The sequence below is a fragment of the Periplaneta americana genome, chromosome 5, assembly GCF_040183065.1.
Source record: "Periplaneta americana isolate PAMFEO1 chromosome 5, P.americana_PAMFEO1_priV1, whole genome shotgun sequence".
Taxonomy (NCBI): Eukaryota; Metazoa; Arthropoda; class Insecta; order Blattodea; family Blattidae; genus Periplaneta; species Periplaneta americana.
In genome coordinates this window covers 105,496,167-105,516,222 of record NC_091121.1, presented here as the reverse complement: position 1 = coordinate 105,516,222, position 20,056 = coordinate 105,496,167, and the positions used below count along the sequence as shown (strand labels likewise).

General features: G+C 36.2%; 1 long non-coding RNA gene across 1 annotated transcript in view; it reads left to right on the top strand.

Moving 5' to 3' along the window:
- The first annotated feature begins 4,901 nt into the window (after nt 1-4,901).
- The window catches only part of LOC138700060 (uncharacterized), a 141,070-nt gene continuing 125,915 nt past the window's right edge, over nt 4,902-20,056 (top strand). The window contains exon 1 of the long non-coding RNA XR_011332168.1: nt 4,902-5,168. This is a non-coding gene — a long non-coding RNA (uncharacterized lncRNA). The remainder of the gene's footprint in view (nt 5,169-20,056) is intronic.

Sequence of the window (20,056 nt, the reverse complement as noted above, 5' to 3'; positions counted from 1 at the left end):
CTGTTTCTAACCCATTTTCTCTCTCTCTCTCTACGAGGGCGGGAGAGGAACATCCCATGCACCGCAACCTGAGGTCTATGAATTGCATGCTCAACGACCCCACCTACGCCGCACCGACCTAACCGCTAACATCCTGACTACCAGTCCTCGCCATCCTTCTAAACCCGTGTACCATTCTACGCCAACAGCTCTGGCCCCCACTTTCCCCCCTCAAGCTTCTCAGTTGTAAGCTCTCCTCTCCCGTCTCAACGATCTGAGGTGTAAGCCCCCTTTACCGTCGGGAGGGGAGTGGGTTCAGCTGCTGGTCACCAACTACCACAGTTTGACATATCCACGGAGGCCGGCCGAGAAAGTCAGCAACTTCGGAAGGCCGCCTCAGGCGTGATCTGAAAACCAAGTAAGACAACCAGAAATGAAGAGGAAAGGATGATAAGGGAGGAAAGAAAGTGGCGAGAATGAATGGGGTTTCAAGCGCCTGAAAAAGTGAGCGCCTCATAGGAGTGAGGGAAACCTCATCCAGACAACTTGTTCTAAGCGGGGAATCGAACCCCGGCCCGCTGAGTTCGGGAACGAAGACGCTACCACGAGACCACAGCGGTGGACTTTTAACCCATTAAACAGTAATTCATTGTTAAAATGAATGAAGTATGTGTAAAATAATTTAAAACTTTTACGCTTGTAGTCATAATTATGTAAACAGAACAGAAATTTTCTATTCCATAATCTAGGGGATATGTTTATCCATTTCGATAGTCACCGAAAGATAATAATACCATCGACTCAAGTTCACTTCATAATCACTGTTTAGTAGGGTAAGATTTTTCACATCACTATTGTAATCAAAATGTGTTATGATATCAGGGATAATGGTGGTCAGTGAAATAATTTATTTTATAAATAGAAGTATTTCCGAAACTATAATCGTATACCATATTTATGTCCACGTAAGAAAATCGATTTTGTAAGGCAATTGTTAGTAAATTGTTCCTATTTGTATTTCTTAGAGAAAGTGATCTTAAAATATTCATAGGCTCCAAGAAATCAACTTTAAAATATGGAACCCAGTTATGAGAAATGTTCTGACTCCACGGGAGTAAATTCATTTGACTGGAAGACTTCAACTCTACACAACCAGTGCTTCGGCGTACAGCGTAATGAAGCTAGTGAGGTAAGTTCTTGTATACCATAAATGAGCAACATAAAAAATACAGCATATGATTGATATGTACAGTTATTTAAAATGTAGCCTATAAGTTTTATAACATTATGATTCATATCAAATATGTAGTTTTTGTGATATTCTTTAGTTCTGTTTGCTGTCTGAAACGCTTACAACAGTATCAGGCACAACGTATGCTCTCAAACACACATTTTGCTATCGCTTCCCTTAGCGAATATTAGACCTTATTTTCAGTTGATTTGATTAAACTGACATCGGGAGGTCACAGCAAAAACTTCTAAGCAATGTAACATTTTACCGCTCTTAGTTGATGGAAACTTCTCATTCTCGCTATTGCATTAGAAACTTTTTGAAGGGTTCTACGCACTGTTGCTTTACATAATACACCAGTGCACTGCAGTGGCGTAAAATTTCAGCATAATAAAATGAATACCTGTAGCATGGGCCTACAGGAATATTACTGTTGTATATTCTAACGTCTCGCTGATTTCACCTATTATCTTCCTGATAATTATTGTTTTCGATAGAGTCATAAAAAATTCGTTCTTGGGTAGATTTTAGAAATAATTAACCGTTACACCTCTCTCCTGAAGATATACATTTATAAGACCTAAATACAGCACTTATGCATCTAAAGCGTAATTTACAGCAGCCATAGTTTATTCTTTAAAAATTTTGTTAAGTTATACAGTACGTGTACAGTAGAGCGTCTCGTTTAGGCACAGTGAAAACGTAAACGAAGTGCAGGTAAGGTGTGGCGGGGGGATGAGCCGTACGATAAACATGTGGGATGTACAAGGTTTTAGTTGCAACATTTATGGCGGAGCATTAATTGAAATTATATTTTCCAAAAGAACACAAATTGCATAACATTATCATATACATATTTTAACAGACGAGCAATTGTAACGTTGAAATAATTCAATATAACAAATCAAATTTTGCTACTTATAAGATGTTGCTTTCAAGCAGTATTTTTTTTACGATTGTGAATTCTATTCTCTGTATGACTAACATCCACCGTCTTCTGTGGCCGAATTAACAAAACTACAGTAACTACCTGAAAAAAATTGAACTTTGGGCAGGGATAATTATGTTTAGGAAATAGTGTTGACACTTCAGACCAATTATGAAGGATTATACATTTACGTTAATAGAATATTGTTATAGGTAGCCATAAATAAGAAATTTTATAAAAATATAATAATAATAATAATATATAATATGGTGAATAGATGTCAAGCTTTGTTATCAATTTTAATATCATTATCATCAAAGCTAAAAATAACTCGTATAGGCTATCTGGCTCACAATCCAATACAATAGATAATTATTTTGAATAAAGCCGTCAAGGTTCTTTTTTTTTTTTTTTTTTTCGACGGGCCAGTTCAAAAGAAAAACAGCCCAAAATTTAAAGTTTTGAGAGAACTGCATTCCAATGTTTCATGCTGCTGTGAAAAATCAAATTACTGTAATATCACTCTAATTTGGAACTTATAAGTTATGATATGTGTTTACACATCTGTAGGCAAAAGTAAACATGTCAGCAAATGGTTTCTCCTCTTAACAATAATCAATTATCGTATTCAAATCCCTGGGTCCGGCAGAATGATCTCCCCAGTTTGAATTGGCCGCCATACAGATTTCTTGATAATTGCGCTTCATTGAGCAGCACAAACTATGCCATTTCAATTGCCATCATGGCGTGGACAGATAAACATCGTGCATTTAGTTGTTCAGCATTTTAAAAAAATGGTGACTCTCATTGCAATTTCGTACCCATTTTACAGTAAGTTTACACGAAAAAATTCCTGATAAGAAAACCCTACTAATATGGATGAGAAATGTCAGACAAAAGGTTCAACTTTCAAACAGAAGTAGTCCGGTAGATGTCGCAACGTTTGGGCTTCCGATAATATCGCAGCAGTGAGGCATGCATCTCCACGACGTTCAACCATTAAACATGCTCTTGTATTGGGAATATCTGATCGGAGTGTCAGACGAATCTTAACACCCAGACTAAGTTCCATCCCTACAAAGTTATGGTGGTCCAGGAACTTCAGCAACGTGACTGGCTCAACCGCCAAGATGCTTGCGAGGCCATATTGGAAAATGTTCCAGGTGATGCTGTTGTGCTTAGTAGCCTAATGACTAAGCTCATTTTCGTTTGTCGGACTGCGTCAACAAACAAAACATTCCGTATTCATTCATTCATTCATTCATTCATTCATTCATTCATTCATTCATTCATTTAGTGTTCTGCCCAAGAGCAGGTCTTTCACTGCAAACCCAGCTTTCTTCAATCTTTCCTATTTTCTGCCTTCCTTTTCGTTTCCTCATATGATCCATAGCCTAAATCTTAATGTCGTCTATGATATCTTCTTCTACCCCGAACTCTTCTCCCATTCACCATTCCTTCCAGCGCATCCTTCAGTAGGCAGTCTCTTCTCAGCCAGTGACCCAACCAATTCCTTTTCCTCTTCTTGATCAGTTTCAGTATCATTCTTTCTTCAACCACTCTTTCCAATACAGCTTAATTTCTTACTCTCCCTGTCCACTTCACACGTTCCATTCTTCTCCATATCCGCATTTCAAATGCTTCTATTCGCTTCTCTTCACTTCGTCGTAATGTCCATGTTTCTGCCCCATACAATGCACACTCCATACAAAGCAATTAACTAGTCTCTTCCTTAGTGCATTCATTATTGGTTCCCAGAAAACCCTCGAGAAATGCATCAGCGACCTCTCCACAGCGAGCGTTAGTTACTGTTTGGTGTGCTGTTGCACAATTTGGAATGATAGAGCCATGTTTTTTTTTTTTTTTTTTTTTTTTTTTTTTTAAAGGAAGAATGACGCACAGTCACTGTTTGAGGAGTGTATAGCTCGTGAGGGCAAGCATTTCGACTATATTACCTTTAAAACAAAGGGATGTCAAAATGGCAAACATTCTTCTGTAAGATTTTAAGATAAAATTTCGATTAGGATTTGTGTTGCACTTGGTATTTATGTTTCTATTCTGGGCGTTCATTCTGCCGGACCCTGTATATGAAACATTATTAAGAGAATTTGGGGTAATTTCAGTGATCCTTGGATTTTTTACAGCAACACGGAACTTTAAAATGCATTTTTCTCAAAACTTCAAATTTTGAGTGTTTCCCTTTCGAACTTGGTGTTTTTCTGCGAAAGTTTCTACGGTAGTTAATTTATATCTACCTACAGTAGCCTAATTGATGCGCGGCTGATATATTTTAAAATCATTTTCGCCCCATTAATAATCTTAAAAATTGATTACTTGAACGAATGCGTATCCATGGTAATGTCCACTCCTGTGGAGTAACGGTCAGCGCGTCTGGCCGCGAAACCAGGTGGCCCGGGTTCGAATCCCAGTCGGGGCAAGTTACATGGTTGAGGTTTTTTCCGGGGTTCTACTTAACCCAATACGAGCAAATCCTGGGTAACTTTCGGTGCTGGACCCCGGACTCATTTCACTGGCATTATCACCTTCATTTCATCCAGACGCTAAATAACCTATAAGTTATGTTGATACAGCGTCGTAAAATAACACAATAAAATAAATAAATAATAACCATGGTAATGTCTTGATTTTATTAATATTTCAGTAAGTTATAACGTGTACTAGGGAGCGCTGTTGTTTAAAGTAGTTGTTTCAAGAATTGAGCTAAATCGTACCCGTTCATTTTTTACTGTGGTTGTGTACGAGTGAGATGTGCTATGGCTGAAGTTCCTTCGAGCGAGCTCTACGTGCAGTGGTTGCACTAGTCGAGTTTTTGAGTGGACGTATATTTAGGACAAATCGGAACAAGCAGTATTTTCGTTCTCTGATAATATTAGTGTAGTGCAAGAAAACAGTAGAAGAGGAAGTGTGACATTATATTTAAGAAGGTCTTTGCGGACCATCGCGACAGACTAACTTATAGAATTTTCTCTACGCCGCTGGAAGTTTGATCCTCCACTTCATGTTTAATGGGTGAGTGCTGTTCGTTATGTTACAATAATTTATTTGCATTATTAGACCTACTTATTGTTTGGTATTCACAACGTTAAAATATACCACCTTTTGTAGTTTTTAAATTATTATTTTCGAAGACATTATTTCGAGTATTTACTTCATAGAATCTTGTAGTGCTATTGTCCATAATTTTCAATTTGATGGATACTTAGTGTATTGCTTACAGTTCTAGTCAAGTAAACATAAAGAAATATATTCATTACATCTCGAAAAATGTTAATAATTTTGAACAACGTTTTCAATATCTCTAAATAAAGATACGGAATGCTTACGCCATGGCTTTCTTTTCAAAGCCGATATACTCAGACAGTAGTATGATTGAAGACAATTATGTATCACAGAAAAAGCGAAGTATAATTTTCTTGCATATTTTCTCTTATTATTATTTTTTTTTAATTATAGCCTACAGAACAATTTTCGGAACCAATCTTTCTTACGTAAAATGAACTGTGTATTTACATGGGTGAATGAAGTGAAGTATGACGAGTTTATTGCTGGCCACTCACATCGTGTTCTGGAAGTATAAAAAAAAAATACCTCCCATACTCTTAATGACCGTAAAGTGAACTATATTTATATTTACTTTCCTGTTTCTCCCCAGAGACTTGGGTTACATTTTTAGATAACATTTTAGCCTCTTCCAAGAACTTCAATCAATTCATTACCTGATTTTAATCGACGTTCAAACCTGCTGCTTCTCATGTTTCTAATTTGAATAAAATTCATAAAGTTCAGTTATGATATTTTATCATTACAACGTTAGAGTAGATGACAAAAATAGATAATTGACTGAAGACTGTGGTTTAATATTGGAATATTTTTATTTCAGTAACTTAATATTATCAGTTGCGTGACTTCTAATCACCTATTTCGAGGCTCGAGGCGTGTACACATAATGAGTAATATTATAATAGGCCTAATTTTAATAGTAAGACCATGGTTCAATTTCTCTATGAGATTTATTGTAGAGAGTAGTCTACTTTGCTGACGATATCACTCCAACTTTTCCCCATTAAAACTATAGCACTGTGGTCTCCAATCTTTTTGAGTGTCACGAACTCTTTAAAGCTCATACTTCATTTTGACAGACTCTCTATGATGTTTTGCATAATTTCTGTCGGTAAATACGTTCCACTCATTATACATTTGCATAGTGTGGTGAATTAATCATCCTTAATAAATTCGTAGCGATATTACATTTTACTTCGGAATATGTATTAGGCAATATGTCTTTCTCGTGTTAGATTTTACCGTACCTGGTTAACATGTTTCGGCCTGTTATTGGTCTTCTTCAGAACTGGTTGTAAATTTTACGTTTAGCTTTTAAATGTAATGTTTAATTATTTTACTGAAAATTTTTATTAAATTATTATTTATTTGTAATTATGATGGAATTAGTAATTTTCTAGTTATACTATTAAATCTTTGATAAGATTTTAAAAGGAACTAGGCAAGTAAAATTGTTCTCGCATGTTTATCAAAAACATCTTTTCTTGAATCTTGAAACCCTACATACAAACATACTCTCATATCTTTGTTGTGAAAAATTAAAACTGTTTTTAGACTTGCCGTGAAGTTGTTAATGGAATGGTTGATATTTCTTACCAGCTGTCAGTTTTACGAAGTCTGATTCAGTTTTAAGCACTTTAAGTCACTAGTCTGACTCAATTTGAGATTAATATTATATTTGTTCTTTAAGAAGAGTAGAACAGAAATGTAATTACACTAACAGAAGTATGAGGTAAATAATATTAAGTGATGTGTGCAATTAGGGAAATATTAGTAAGTTAAACATAGGCCGTGTAATAGTGTCATTGTAGGAAATCAGAAGATAAATTCTCTCTTTCTTTCTTCTTCTTTCTCTCCCCCTCCCTCATCAACTCTCTCTTTATCTCCCTCTTTCTCTCACCCACTTTCTCTCTCTATCGCTCTCTCACTCACTATCTCTCTCTCTCTCTTTCTCTCCTGACGGACAAACCATTTGCTACTAGCATAAAGGGAGTTTTCATTCAATTGTTTATTTAATTTCAGCAAAGATAATATCCCATTCATTTTAAAATTAATGAATCAATATGTTCCACATTTCCAGTGATATCAGACGAGAGATAGTCGTTCATTGCTAGAAAGTAACTTATTGAAGTTGGACCCTAAAAACTGGGTATTCAGAATTTAAGAAACTAGACTATAAACATGAAACAGGTGAGGAAAAACATGCTAGCCAATAACAGTAGGGTATTAGACTATATTCCTATTAAACTCTGATGAAAATTCTGATGTAGCTAAACAATATATATATCCAGAGAAGTAGAGACAAAAAATCAGAAAAACTTGATAAAGTTAACCTTGGTTAAAATACCGTTTGGAAAAACGTCTTGGCTGTGACAAGCTTTCAATAGAATCTAGTTAATGTAGCATAAAAATTCTGTACCGTAATGTCTTTCACTTCTCGAGTTTTATAAACATCTTTAGGCCCTGTTAATAATTAACTCAGCTGAAACTGTTGGATCGCTATCATTATAATATCTAAGTTATATCCATTTCGTGGGAGTAGACCTGTTAGATTGTTCCCAAGTTGAAGAGAATTCATACTTTCGCGTGACATCTGGGTGACCTCTGGGATTTTTCCCTTATGGAGCACATGACCAGGGAGACCGCTAGGCATATGTTCCTGCCAAAGGATAGACCTACTGAAGGTCTGTATCTGCTACACCGCATTCGAATGTAAATCGATAGGAAAAGAGACGATTGGAGAAGAAGAATTGTTATGAAGTCTCTGTTGACATTATTAAAATATAGCCTACGCAGATCAATTTTGTGATGAAGTGGTACTGAAGCAATGACACAATTACAATCACTTATTGTATCACTTATTCTACTGTAGACGCGATGAAGTGATCGTATGGAAATATGCAGCGATACGAAAAGTTAATAGGCCTTTTCGATTCCGGTACATACCACACACGGGATGAAAAAAAAAAACTACTTAAAAATTAAAAATAACCTCAAAATTATAGCATACCACTCAAAAATCACAATGTGATAACTGCGAAAGCCATGAACGTACTCAACCCGCCCCCAAATACTTCGTTTCTTATAGGCCTTTACCCGACTGATGATTTTTCTCAGAAATTTTCACACGGTAACCCAGTGGTACCACCATTGCACTACGCTGGAAAGCACTCCTTTTTTTACGTCCAGAATAAATCTATTTGTGTGCCTCATACCCACAGACTGAGCGAATCAAACTAACCTGTCGCTGGTACTCGACCTTACAAAAACAGATACACAGGGTGCGAAAAAAATACGTGCAAAAGTTTAAGAGTAGGAAGGGGACACAGAATTAAGACTAGGACCAAGCGTCTTCAGACGATTCCCTGTAGGGCGAGTGTTATAGATACAAAGCCTCAAATTTTTATTATCTTTGTGAATGGTCCTGTGGAAAGAAAAATCACTCACATTAAGAAATAATACGTTGGTGGCTAGTTAGAAAGTAAACTCTTCTACTGCATTTAATACAGAAACATAACATGTTTTCTGTTGGTCCAAGCATTACGGTACAGTACTTTTGTGATTAAATAGCTTGGCCGGTCATAACATTCTGCGCAGTAAACAAGGAAAGTCCATTTAAGCTTAATACTTACATGAAAAAAAAAAAGTGTATGGGTTAGTTGCTGTGCAGCTCCTATAGTTCACTGCTTTTCCTTGTGCAAGTGCTTAATATACTAATTATTGCAAAAACATTAGTACCGTAATGGGACGAATATAGACATTGTAGTTTAGTTTATTGTGAGTGGAAGAGTGAAAAGAGAAGACTGCATTGTGTTAAGTACGAGTGTTTGGACAGCAGTGAGTGGAAAAGCTGTGATCGCCCATGACCAATGTTTTTCAACATAACTATAACTTGCGTCAACATGCATGCAGGTCTCCTCCTTCCCCCTCCAGAACCACTGAATATGCTGAGAAACTCACTCCACATCACTCCTTCTCAAATGTTCGCGCATAACAGCGGTCAAGCTGTCTAAACACAACAATAGTTAGGCCTAAATCAAATCACTTGTTTTATAAAATTCTGTATAATTAGTGCACAACATGTCTGAACAAATGTATAAAGAGAACCACATTAACAACATAGTGTCGCAAGGAGGACTGAAGTACTCTCTGAAAGATTTCAGGATTGGTCTGGATTGCTTCCACTGCGACCATAATGCGCTGTATTAAGGTTTGCTCATCTTAGATAGGTGTGCTGTAACCATGTCCTTCACAGTACCACAAATGAAAAAGTTAACTTGGAGACCATGCTTTTGGACCACCACGTGCGCTCAATCTCTCGCCAAATGTTGCAGTTCGGTGATTTTTGACTGCGCCAGTTAAGGTCATGTTTACATTTGACAAGTTATAAACATATTTCACAATAATTACAGCTTAGCTTCAATGTTGACACACATCGATACGTGCAGTTTCATACTGAAGCGTCTGAGACCACGTATTTCTATTCTTAAAGTATGCCTACTTAGTTTTGTACACCCTGTATATAGGACTATATAGTACGTCCGCTCAAATGAGAGCCACTTGGAACGTGCGGTTGGACACACTTACCGCAGGGAGCAAGTAGGCACGCGACTCCGAGCAGGTTCCATGTAAACAACGCTGCGTTGCCATCTCTCCTTTCTGAAGACTGAAGTGAACCTTCGCATGCGTCTTGTAAATACAGAACTAAAACACGACCACCTCCTATTCAGAGTCCGTTGAGTCACTATTTAAATCAATTACACAAGATTCCAACCTAACTTCTAAGGAGCTATAATCACTTTCTTTTGTCTTTACATGTTCGATATACTTCACCCAATGCTTTTTATTATTAATGTCATCCATCACATTTACTATTAAATCACGTACTTCTTAAACACATTTGTTTCCCCAATCCATTTTCTGACCGGACATTTCTCTTCAGTTCCGACCAAACGAATTCTATGGCATTGAGACAAAAATGGTATGGGGGCAGTCGTAGTACAACATGGCTGTATTTCGATGATAGTTCGTCAATTACATACAACTTTTTTCTGTAATGGCTAAGTTTTATTTCTTGTAGCAGACGTAACTTTGTTATTGGGACTGGCGTGGGCAAAGGGATGTTATTTTCACGTCCTAATGACATCTATTGTTGATCTAGTGGTAGGTACAGGATTTACAACACGGCAATGGTATGGGGCATTATCCATAATGATGACAGACGGTTCTTTTAGCAAACATTCCTCAAACCATTCTTCAAATATTTTAGAATTCATAGTCCCGGGACATCACACATACTTTGGTGGGTAACGAATAATGCTCCTGGAATGAAACAATTTCTTCTCCTCGCATGTAAAATTACCATTCGTTGTCCTTTACCTGAAGAAAAATTGTCATCACAATACCTTGACCCATCTGACCAACGACACTTTACTCCGTCATGGGTATCATACCATGTTTCGTCTAAGTATACTTCTTCATAACCCAGTTGTCGATAATACTCTATATTCCGTAAATACGAGGAACTCCATATCCGAATTCGTAATGATTCCATTGCTGCTGGTTGAGATCCATGAATTTTATATTTAAACCCACTGAATATAAGAGTTCCATTAAAGTAGTTCTTGGATACAGAAACTCATACTGGGTGCCTTGTGTTTTATTACGCATTGCATTGAGAAGTTTATTTGACGTTGGAGCTATTTTATTTTTGATTTATATTATATGGAACACAAAAGCCACAATATACACTTACGCTCTTCTGCCTTGTTCTGAGCTAACTGCTTTACACTTGCGGACTCGTCTGAAACCGAATACTATATGAACTTGTTCTCGGAGCACCGACTTAGATCTGTCAACAGCGCTGGCGTACCAACAACCAGCCGCGTGCTTCAAGACTGAAACACCTGACGCCTCCCGCTCAAGGTAGGTGCAAGTGGTTCTCATTTGAGCGGACGCTACTATATTTGTAAAGTTGTAACATCTCTAAGTTTCATTTAATCATGAAATAGCGCGACCCAAATCAGACGTCAGTCCAATGTGTAGAGCGTAGCGAGATCGAAGATTTGTCTTAGTTTTCAAGCTAAAGAAGTAACTTAGTGGTAAAATTGTCATAAAGCAGTAATTGAGGAGTGAGAATGAGAGCAGAAGTTGAAGTCCTCTGGAAGTGTCCATCTTATTGTGGAGATCAAATTTCAGTTTCTAATGTGTGAAAACCTTCTGCTGTCAGACTCGTGTGAATATTCCGTAGACCAGTGAGTTGAGGCTATTGGCTTGTCGAAATAATTTCTTGAACCGTGTGTGTGAGTTTCCAACCCACTTTTTATGTATGATTGCGGTGTCGGAACCCATTAGAAGGCAAAGTCAATGTAACGATGTGGTCGTATGTCGTACAATCAATGCTGCTTTTTCCACTGGCTGGGCGGGAACAAGGCATTCTCTGTTTCAGTCGGGCACTGAATATAGAAAGCCTGCAAAATGACAGGCCGCAAACTGTCAGCTCCGTGTCGATATATCTCGATTTCTTCCACGATGGCGGATATTTCTTAGTCTTTTTTTTCTTCTTTTTTTACCGATCGAAGACATGGGTGGAGCCGTATTTCATCTTTTTTTCTTCTTCCTTCGGAGGCTTTTGAGAGTACCATGGCACCCTCCTACCCCATCCATCACCCCCTGCTGCCTAGAGGGTGACAGAAACCTTGACAAGCTCGTGGAGTCCAAGGGCTTAAGGGTAAGGGGGAAGAATAGGGGATAATGCAATGCGTACTTTTTCTCCCTTTACGTTCTAACTCCTCCCAACACCCCGTAAAGCCGTCCAATAAGATTTTATCCCCCTGCTCATTTGCTCCCTTGTCAGATACGTTCCCCTTTTATGCTTTTTTCCTCCTTTTTAAATATTTAAAGTGATATTCTTATGTTTTTACCTACTTCTGCCTGAATGCATGGATTCGTCTGAAACCTAACGGGACATCACAAAATTATTCTTCGAAGGTCTCTATATTAAAACGGATTTCTGTGTTGCATTGATTTGAAATCTCTGCCGGATAAATTGGCTGTTCTATTAAAGTTCGCATAAATCCAATAAGATATTGGAAATGCTGGAACAATATTAATAGAATGCTCTTTCATTCGAATAAATAAATCCTGCAAAGTGATCATTAGCATAATGTTTGTGTGCCTCCCATTTTTTACTTTATATGCGTGAACTGATTTCGACCACTCTTTATTAATGTACAATACTACTTAAAATATGAAATCTCGACCAAATAGAGATTGTTAATCTTGGCTGAAAATGTCATTTCTTAACGACGGAATGTATTGAATGTTTGATAAATGAAAACTCCTTAGTCTACATTTAAATGTAGTAGGCCTATTACAAAAACAATATAAATTAACGTACACGAAAACAGTTAGTTCTATTTACTTCGAAGACCTACTCATCAAAGAGAAGTGAGCGTAATTCCTTCGGCCCGAGTAGTCACCCAACTACTCATAACAACCATCATGTCCACACTAATTCTTTATCCGTAAGTTAAGCCAATAACCTTATGTAACATGACTTTTGTTCCTGGGTAATGAATGCCATTTGCTGTTTATCTCTTTTAAATCAAGAAAAAATCGCTCCGGTACCGGGAATCGAATCCGGGACCTCTCAGCTATGCGTGCTGAGCGCTCTTTCCAACTGAGCCATGCCGGGACACGATCCACGGTGCCGGAGCGAATTTTTCTCGATTTAAAGGAGATAATACACACAAATACTTTATAATAGTCGTGATAATATTCAATGAGGGTGGCGAGACCTCATGTAATGAATATGTGATATACTAACTATTTATGTATAAAAAGTGTAGAAATTATGTAGGTCTATTATTTATCTCAAACTTTGGTTTTGTGACCAGGAGAATGATATTTTTAAATTTACGTAATTCGACTTTAAAATAAGTGATTGAAGTAAGAAAAACAACAGTGGATCAAAATAACAATGCAGGTCAATTTGCATTCAACTTAAGCCTATACAAAAACCAATAGTGGATATATAGTGGATATTTATTAATAATAGATCACAAAAAGTGCATAAACTTACAATTAACATATAGCTACACGAATAGCAATTATACACAATAAATATACATATAATACCTCATTTTCCATCACATAGGCTAGCTATTTCAATTTATGTTGGCTTTAACTAGCACTTACGTCTAGTTTTTAGTGCAAGTTTTAACCAAGCGCGTTTATTTAAAAAAGAACTTTAAAGCTTATTTACATATTAGTTTTGAATTTTTTAACTCTACAATAAATAAGTGTACATCAATCATTTCTGTTGCTCTATTTATCCAATATTTGTTTAATTTTTAGGTCTTCTTTTACATAATAACTTATTATTTCAAATAGTAAATTACGCATTGAGGTTAGCTGATGTGGACACAAGTCAACAAACTGAAATAGCTGAATCGGACATTGAATATGTAGGGTAATCTCTACTCTTGCAATATTTTGTCAGCAGAATCGTTTGCGTAACATCTATAAAGCCTTCCGCGTACATGTTTAAACACAGTTTTCAAGTTAATTACATAATCAACCTCAATTCATTTTCATCATTGTATCGCATGCACTCATTTACAAAAACCAAAACAATAAGCTACGTTAGAAATGGCTCGTTTTTATATTTTTTTACGTGTATAAATTACATTAATTTCACGAATTATTCTCCAATCATATTCTCATTAAGTTATAATATCCTTGGTAGCGGCGTTCAAAATCTATTATATCCTGGTGAAACGCTAACCTTGGTTCTTCGAATATGCTCTCATAGTCTCCTTGAAGTGATCAAAGTGAGCATCTAGGACATGGACTTTAAGGGACATCCTGCAGCCCATTATGCAGGACTTCTTTACCAAAGCCTCTATTTTACGGGACTTACCTCATCGGCCCTGTGGAGAATGTAAAAGGAATGCATCAACCGTTACTCACTCCAAAGCTACTTGAAACCACGCCCCTATTCGCCAGCTCCCGAACTGATAACGTCTACAGTACAAGCTTCATAAAAACATTAACGAATCACTATACACGTATTAACCCCTGCGGTAGCTGAATGATCAGACCTTTAGTCTGTCAACACCTGTTATCAGTTTCACTACATCCCCACTCCCAGCTTCCCTTATGATGTTCTCCTCTGGCCAGGGACGGTGAGGTGAGTCTCATACTATACGAACTCCACATAGATTTGACCTTGTGATTGCCCAGAAAATCCCGAACCACTGTAACAATATTATTCCAAGCTGCTTTCTCCTTCCTAGAGAGCAACTTTGGGCATTTCTTGCTCCCCATAACCTTGTTAATCTGTGGTCATATGGAAACACCGGCTTTTATCTTTGCCTCAGATAGGCTAGGGAAAAAATCTGTTTCTTCCTAACTCTGTAACTTGTCGCTCTCTCCTGAAGGTGGATCTCTCTTCGGAGGAGTGGGAACGGTACATTAAGGATCATGTGGCACTGGGTGATGGAAGAAGGAATTTTAGATTTAGGCCTATAATAGATAGTGCATTCTTGCCAGTCCGAAGCTTAGAATGGTCCACTATGAAGAAGTAGCAGTTGCTTGAGTAGTAGAAGGGTCCCTTCCAAAATCTTGGGATACCGTAGCGAATTTCATGGCTCTATTTTCTCTCTATACAATCTTAGAAGGAATACAACTTTTATTTCACCCATGAATTAGTAGACTAAGCCATTCCCTTCTTAGACGGTAATATAGTCTTGCCTTCCAGAGATTTTTTCTCTCTCTTTTGCAGTGATCGTAGCTGACAAGGGGAGACCATGCTTTATCCGGGTCTCCAACTGACATTCTAAAACATGCCTTGAAGGCCTCACATATTTATGAAGATGCTTTAAAGGAACACTTTTTTGTTCTTCTTGTGATAAATTGGCCACAAAAATAGCAAAATCCAGCTTTCGGATGTTTATAGCGTCTTGTTGTCATCTTTTAAATATCCAGAAACGTATTCACAGGGTAGTTTATATTAATTAACAGGTCTGGAGACTTGAAAGCACATAAATGTCCTACTAATCCGTTGCTAGCCGAGAAGTAGTAAGTTCAGTGGTGGGGTTACCGTCTTATAGCCTAATTACAGAAGAATTGAAAATTACACCTATTTATGAACATCTCAACCACTATAGGCAAAAATGGCTTAACCATGTCAATAGGATGGACCGTTCCAGACTCCCAAGACAAATTCTCCGCTATATACCACATGGAAGACGAACTTTGGGACGCCCCCTGAAAAGATCGACGGAGACCGTAACAGGCCACTAGGCCTAATACTTGCAAGGACGATGATGATGAACAGGTCTGGAAGTTAGTTCTAATAGACCTATACTCATCACTGGATCTATTCTATCTTAAATATAATAAAAATAGGACCTATAAGAAATTAAACTAAAAATTGTAGGCCTATAAACGTTTTTCAGAAAGCAGTGTCCCGGCCATGAAACCAAAGTATTTGGGAAATAATTAATATTAATTTAACTACAGGCATAATCAATTAGGATATTATATTTAAAATGCAGGAACAAATAAAAAGTTAAAATTTGTTACATAGTGTGATCAATTGTCATATGTACAGTATACCCTTACATCCTCTCACCCATCCAAGCTGGTATTCAGACTCCCAAGCATCCAATCCTATGTAACTTGCCCGTGCCATCTAACCATCACATCGCCCTCATCATTCATCTAGCAAAATATTCACCATTCGCCCATGCAAAGTTAAGCGTCTGCGTCATTAAAATGACTATTTCGCTCATGCACTAATAGAGTGTAAGAAGCTATAGAATTTTTAACCAATCAAAGCGAGCTATCAACTGAGGCGATTAGAAGCAAAGGGTGTGTAATTAACATTTCTAAAAAAAATGATTTTAAGTGCATCCAGAGTAAACTAAAGCATTCAAAATTTCAGTGGTAAAGTGATATATCTTTTAACCACAACGCACGGAATTTACGAATGCTTAGTAACTTTTAATCACATTTTTTTAAAAATAACGTAAGTGCACTTACAACCCTTTGCTTCTGACCGCCTCAACTGTAATCTTGTCAACAGTAATCTCACTAGAGGTTTTGATTTATCTATAAAAAATCAAAACTCGAGTGGGATTTAATTGACTATTACACGATTAGAAGAAAGTATATAAAGATTAGAAGTAAAAAAGTACTCCAATACAATAAAATATTAATTGACTTACGAAAATACAACTGTCTTCAAATGTATTATAGCACCATTACGCTAGATGGCAGTTGTGCCAACTATGGAATCTTCATTGAACTCTGTAGACGGTTACTAGTCAAGAAGGCTTTGTTAATTCAGTTTCGTTTTTATTAAAACATTTGCATTCCACTTCAATCATCCGAATCCCAGTAATCAACGTCACTTCACAGATGATTTTCAATGAATCTTAGTATTACACAATCTCTGATACGTGACTATTCATAATATCATATAGCAGAAGCTATAACAAACATAACCTAAATAATATAAACGAGTGTTAGAAAAGTTTTAATTAGGGATGATGAAATGAACAAGGAAAGTTTTAATTAACGGTGATGAAATAAAAAATAAACATGAATAATTTTAAAAGAAACAATTACTGAAAGTACAATTTTCAAATTTGAGTGTTTTAGTGGTTGGTGGTTCAGTTGATGTTATATTGGACGTGTGCGTAAAAGAAGTGAACTCGTTGATGTACATGGTGTATCCTTCAACTTATTCAGGATTTCCGAATGGTGCTCTTCATTTATTTGTAAATATGGTTTCAGGGAAGATGCATAGCTATGACCAGTGTTCTTTATTAATTCTTGTTCTTGAATGCCAATCCGAGTCATATTTGAAAGTGCTGTGCATCGACTGGAGTGGTTTGTAATTTTCTGTTTTTTGACGTCTAGACCAGTGCAGTTTGAAATGTTGGCAAACAAAGAAACAAATGCTAGGGACGCGATAAAATTAAACAAATGCTAGGGACGCGATAAAATTGTGCGATAAGCAGCCATGATTGATTGAAATACCTCCTTTCGTACCGTTTTATTATTCAAAAGTAGTATGACGTAGTAAAAGTGTAATAGTCAATAGTAATCTCACTAGAGGTTTTGATTTATCTAGAGAAAATCAAAACTCGAGTGGGATTTAACTGACTATTACACGATTAGAAGAAAGTATATAAAGATTAGAAGTAACGAAGTACTCCAATACAATAAAATACTGACTTACGAAAATACAAAACTGTCTTCAAATTTGTACCATCTCAACATTATAAATATTGGGCTAGTAGATGGCAGTAGTGTGTTATTATTAGTTCTTGTCTTGATATCAGTTGTACCAACTATGGAATCTTCATTGAACTCTGTGGAAGGTGCCTGGTCAAGAAGGCTTTGTTGATTCATTTTCATTTTTATTAAAACAGTTGCATTCCACTTCAATTATCCCGATCCCAGTAATCAACGTCACTTCACAGATGATTTTCAATGAATCTTAGTATTAAACAATCTCTGATACGTGACTATTCATAATATCATATAGCAGAAGCTATAACAAACATAACCTAAATAATATAAACGAGTGTTAGAAAGTTTTAATTAGGGATGATGAAATAAACAAGAAATGTTTTAATTAACGATGATGAAATAAAAAATAAACATGAATAATTTTAAAAGAAACAATGAATTGAAAGTACAATTTTCAAATTTGAATGTTTTAGTGGTTGGTGGTTCAGTTGATGTTATATTGGACGTGTGCGTAAAAGAAGTGAACTCGTTGATGTACATGGTGTATCCCTCAACTTATTCAGGATTTCCGAATGGTGCTCTTCATTTATCTGTAAATAGGGTTTCAGGGAAGATGCATAGCTATGACCAGTGGTCTTTATTAATTCTTGTTCTTGAATGCCAATCCGAGTCATATTTGAAAGTGCTGTGCATCGACTGGAGTGGTTTGTAATTTTCTGTTTTTGACGTCCAGACCAGTGCAGTTTGAAATGTTGGCAAACAAAGAAACAAATGCTAGGGTAGTGATAAAAATAAACAAACGCTAGGGATGCGATAAAATTAAACAAATGCTGGGGACGCGATAAAATTGTGTGATAAGCAGCCATGATTGGTTGAAAGACGTCCTTTCGCACCGTTTTATCGGTCAAAAGTAGTGTGACGTAGTAAAAGTGTAATAGTCCAAGTGAACCTGTTGCACATGATGTGTACATTAAATAGTAATTTATGTAACTAGTAGGCCTATAAGTTATAATCTTGGTAGTTATGGCACTAGTGAATGTTAAGCGCGTGATTGACCAATGAGAATCGAATTGCATTCATAGTTAAAAGCATGGTGCTCAAAATTAATAAGTAATTAATTTTTTCTCCTACATTCATTTGTTTCATTTGTATCGTCTCTGTTTCGATGTATTAGCAGTCGAGCAATTATGTGAGATTCGCAGTCTCAACATGAATCAATAATTAATTACAATAATTGCACAATTAATTACTATAAGTAAACATATTTACAATAAAATTAAAGATGTTGAAAACCATAGATAAGGAATGATAAGAGACTTCAAAATAAAGGGTTGTTATAACCTCAAATGTTCAGTTGTTTTTATTCAAAGAGCCTTCTATTCTTAACATTTCTGCCTCGATTCGAGTGTTTTTCTGGATCTTATTATTATAACCTCGAATGTTTAGTTGTTCAGAATTACAGTTGTTCGCATTGGAATTATCTTGCTGAATACAATTCGTGATAATAGTTAGTCTCAGGTAATTTAATTTCGCTTTTTAAACTCGTGTTTGCTGTCATTAGATAATTATTTATCGACATCCGGTCTCTAAATAGGCCTAATTATCATGACAACAAACATTCGTTAAGCTCAATTAAATTACCGGAAAACTATCAGCACTCGTATTATAGAAGGGAGTTTATAATGAAGATTATGCACGCGTTGCATACGACGTTTTAAGCTATTCTAACCTTAAAATTTGTAAAAAGAAACTATTATAAATTAACAAAATTTAATGTTATGAAGTAGTAGAGACATGAGTACTGGATAGTTTGTTACGTAATAATATAGTGATTGATTTGCTAAGTAATCGTTTCTGAAACAATGTTAGTGTGTTGTTTTGAATCTTTTTCTTACAAGTATGTTGTATAAAATTGTGTTGTGAAGGCGGTGTTGACGTCATAGAATACTAGTTTCTAGATATCCTTTTCTGGCACCAGTGCCAGAATTATGTCAATTGTGCACTATTTATAGTGTCATAACAAGCGTGTTTTAATGCTAGGATTGCATAAACAAATTTTGTCTAATGTCTTTTCGTACCTGATGTTCAAGATTTCATTGTTTCCTTAACAATATATTGAGCTGTAATATATTGCGTACTTAGTAATAAATATCTCAATTTATAGTCTTTTAATTAAGGAAAACTGGAAGAATTAAATATTTATATATTATTGCGTTATAAATTATTTATTGATATATTCGCGAAATATATTGGAAATTTATCTTTTGAAGAGGTAGAGAAGTTCAAATATCTTGGAGCAACAGTAACAAATTTAAATGATACTCGGGAGGATATTAAACACAGAATAAATATGGGAAATGCCTGTTATTAGTCGGTTGAAAAGCTTTTATCATCCAGTCTGCTGTCAAAAAGTCTGAAAGTTAGAATTTATAAAACAGTTATATTACCGGTTGTTCTTGATGGTTGTGAAACTTGGACTCTCACTTTGAGAGAGGAACATAGGTTAAGGGTGTTTGAGAATAAGGTGTATAGGAAAATATTTGGGGCTAAAAGGGATGAAGTTACAGGAG